Source organism: Prionailurus viverrinus, chromosome X (assembly GCF_022837055.1).
Source record: "Prionailurus viverrinus isolate Anna chromosome X, UM_Priviv_1.0, whole genome shotgun sequence".
NCBI lineage: Eukaryota > Metazoa > Chordata > Mammalia > Carnivora > Felidae > Prionailurus > Prionailurus viverrinus.
In genome coordinates this window covers 110,145,506-110,149,251 of record NC_062579.1, presented here as the reverse complement: position 1 = coordinate 110,149,251, position 3,746 = coordinate 110,145,506, and the positions used below count along the sequence as shown (strand labels likewise).

At 47.7% G+C, this 3,746-nt stretch overlaps 1 pseudogene; it reads left to right on the top strand.

Annotated features, from left to right (window-relative positions):
- The first annotated feature begins 1,655 nt into the window (after positions 1–1,655).
- On the top strand, positions 1,656–2,725 carry LOC125156914 (melanoma-associated antigen 10-like; annotated as a pseudogene).
- The last annotated feature ends 1,021 nt before the right edge of the window (positions 2,726–3,746 follow it).

Here is a 3,746-nt window from a genome sequence, read left to right as displayed (position 1 = left end):
AGGGGGCAAAATCAGGTCAGTAGAGGGAGGAAGCTCAAGCTCCACCAGGAGTCAAGGTATGGGCTTTGAGTGAGGACTGGTGGAACCCACCACCCAGGAGTGATGAGCTTCAGTCTCACCTTGCCCAGGCTGACAGCTCTCAGAGGCCCTGAGACAAGGTGTATGCATGTGATGGACCCTCACTGCTGCCTGATCATCTCAAGAAAGTGAGTGCCTTGGTCTGAGGAGGACACACTCAAGCAAGCAGGGAAAGGGGGCCCAAGCAGTGCCAAGATTCAAGGTGAGGACTCTTGAGAGAGGACTCAGGGGAACTTTCAACATAGGGGGCTGCCAGGCACTGCCATGCCCCTGCTCTTAGCCCTGGCACGCTCCAGGCAGGAGTATCAAGCAGACTCATTCCTTACCTCTTCATGCATCATATGGACATGGAAATCTTGGCCTGAGGGACTCATCATTGGTTCTGTGAAAGAGAGTTCAGGCCCAGACCGGGCAAAAATATACATCTTGAAGGGGACTAAGGGCACCTGCTGTCCTAGAACACAATGGGCCCCACAGAACTCAGTCCTAACATGCTCTCAGCCTGGGAAGTTGAGCCAGTCTTAGCCATGTGTGATGGGGGTGAGTTTTCCAGTTGTCCATCTGAGTGGGTGGGGGAGGGGGCTTGTCAGAGAAGTGTGAATCTTATTGTGCAGGGGCCTGGCTCAGTACACAAGAGAAAAGAGTCCCAGGCCCTGCAAAGCATCAAGCTGATGATTAAGAGGGAAGATTTAGGGGACCTTCCACTCCACGTAGAGGGAGACCCAAGACTGCTTTGTCCCTTTTAGCCTTGTGAGGCCCCAAGCAGAGAAGCTGGATGTGCTGTATCTGTACCTCCATCTTGGGAGGCTGAAAGTGGTGAGGTTCTCTCTGAGGCGTGTAGCCTCAGATTAGCAGAGGGAGAAGTAACAGGCCCGACCAAGCATCAGGAAGAGGACTCTGAGGGAAGGCGGAGGGGATCTCCCACTCCAGAGAAGATTCTCAGAAACCCATTCTTACTTTCAGTCCTAAGAAGTCCCAGGCAGGGCCTTCAGGTAGATAATCCCACTTCTTTATATCCTCTTTGGGGTCTCAGGAAATGGGGATCTTGGCTTGAAGGTACCTCCCGTCCTAGAACACAGGAGGCTCTGGTTGCCATCTGTATCCAGAGGTGCCCCTCAATTCCTTTTACAGGGGCTCCAGGAACTGGGTGGTGAAGGCCTTGTTCTAAAGCATGTCTCCTCCAGTCAGCAGAACAGAGGGCTCCCAGGCAGTGCCAGGATTCAAGGTGTAGACACTGAATGTCTACTAAGGGATCTACTCATGCCAGAACAGAGGGGAGCCCACAGTTTCCGATCCCATCGGCCTACCATCAACTCGTAAATCCCTAGGCTTTCTTGGTTGCTTATAACCTGGGGAGATTTTTCACTTCCTATGATAAGTCCAGAAGCCCTTTGGGGCCCTAGAGCACCCCCTAAAGAGGAGACTTGTAAGTCATCCTTTGTCCAGAGCTGCCAAAAGTATCTTTTTCTGCTGAGGCCGCTGCCCCTCTCCCTCTCTCTCCAGGCTTGTGGTACCTGATCTCCCACCATCACACTCACACTTCTACCTTCTACTTGCTGTTGCCAAGTAGAGTCATCATGTTTCACTCTCCAAAATGTCTGCGCCTCACATTTGAGCCAGACTTTCAGGCCCAAACTGAGATACAGGGCCTGGCGGTGGCCCGTGTTCTCACAGCTGAGGAGGAGGAGGAGGAGATTTCCTCCTCTTGATCTTTCAATTTCTCCTATCCCTCCACCTCCTCCTCCCTGCCTTCCTCTCTTGTGACCCTGGTTTCCAAAGAGGAGAAGGAGGTGGAGGAGGAGGAGCCTGAGAAGGAGCCCGCCACAACACTGAGTCCTCCCCACAACCCTCAGAGCCCCTGCTTCTTCTCCGTAACACGGAGCACATCAGAAGGAGGCTCCAATAGCCAAGAAGAAGAAGATACAAGTTTCCCGCAGACCTCAACAGACACCGAATCTTTGCCCACAGACCCACTAGATGAGAAGGTAGCTGATTTAGTGAATTTCATGATCCTTAAGTACCGATTGCAGGAGCCCGTTACACAGGCAGAAATGCTGATGGTTATCATGAAAAGGTACAGGAAACATTTCTCTATGATCTTTAATAAAGCTTCTAAGTGTTTAGAGGTGATCTTTGGCATTTATGTGAAGGAAATGGACCCCACCATCCACTCCTATGTCCCTGTCAACTCACTGGACCTCCTTACCCATCATAAGATGCTTAGTGACAACCAGAACATGCCTGAAAACAATCTCCTGATAATCATCCTGGGTGTGATCTTCATGGGGGGAACAGTGTCCCTGAGGAAGACATCTGGGATTTCCTGAATATGATAGGAATGTATGCTGAGAGGGAGCATTTCATTTATGGGGAGCCCAGGAAGCTCATCACCAAATATTGGGTTCAGGAGAATTACCTGGAGTATCAGCAGATGCCTAATCATGATCCTCCATGTTATTAATTCCTGTGGGGTCCCAGGGCCCATGCTGAAACCAGCAAGATGAAAGTTCTGGAATTTTTGGCCAAGGTCAAAGAGACTAACCCCACTTCCTTTTCATGCTGGTATTAGCATTTGAGAGATGAGGAAGAGAGGGCCCAGGCCAGAATTGGCTCTATGGATAATACTACTGCCATGTTCATTGCATAGCATTGGTCAGCAGCTTCTCTTACCCCAAATGAAGAGTGAGCCTGAATCATCACTTTGTATTTGAAGAGGGCAGTCTTGGTTTTGAGTAAATGAGTCAGGATCAGGCTGGGGAGAACACAGTGTACAATAACTTTGTGTTTCTGTTTTGTATGGGTGACTTAGAAGTTCATCTTTTTTTCTTTTGATATTTTGCAAGTGTCCCTTTAAAATTTTTTAATGTTTATTTATTTTTGAGAGAGAGAGAGAGAGAGAGAGAGAGAGAGAGAGAGAGAGAATGAATGGGGCAGAGGTACAGAGAGAGAGAGAGTGAGACACAAAATACAAAGCAGGCTCCAAGCTCCGAGCTATCAGCACAAAGCCTGGTGCAGGGCTCAAACCCATGAACTGCGAGATCATGACTTGAGCTGAAGTCGCATGCTCAACCAACTGAGCCACCAAGGCACCCCCAAATGTCCCTTTTAATGGACAGTTTAATTCCCTAAAGACTCTAAGTTTTGAATGACATCGGTAACACATTTATTGGTTTTTCAGGTTTAAGAATAAGAGTTTTAATATTTTGCAAAAATTTGGGAAACTTCCCATCTTTTAGGGAATCTGGTACAAGGTAACATTGGAATAGAAATTTCCTTGGAAATGTGAAAGAGCCAAGTAGTGAAGTATAAGGGTTCAATAAGCAGAGGGAAAAATACAAAGGATGGTTTATCTTTGAGTTTGCTTATACCTTTCAGTCCACCATTCTGGAAAATTAAAAAGATACACTTGGATTTGCTTGGCCTATTCAAGAAAGTAGATGAAATCTTAATAGATGAAAGTCCCTGCTCACTGACTTTTTTATTCACCAAACATCAATTTTTTACTTGCTCCTTGGAAGGTCCTATGTTCGTAGTGGGGATCTTAGGATTAGCAGGATACACTCCCTAACCAAAGAATGGTAGAGGCTAGGAACAGCAATCATATCAGGAACATGGTGGGATGTCCTCTAAGAGTTACAGAGCAAGAAAAAAGAGTGAGGAGGTGAGAC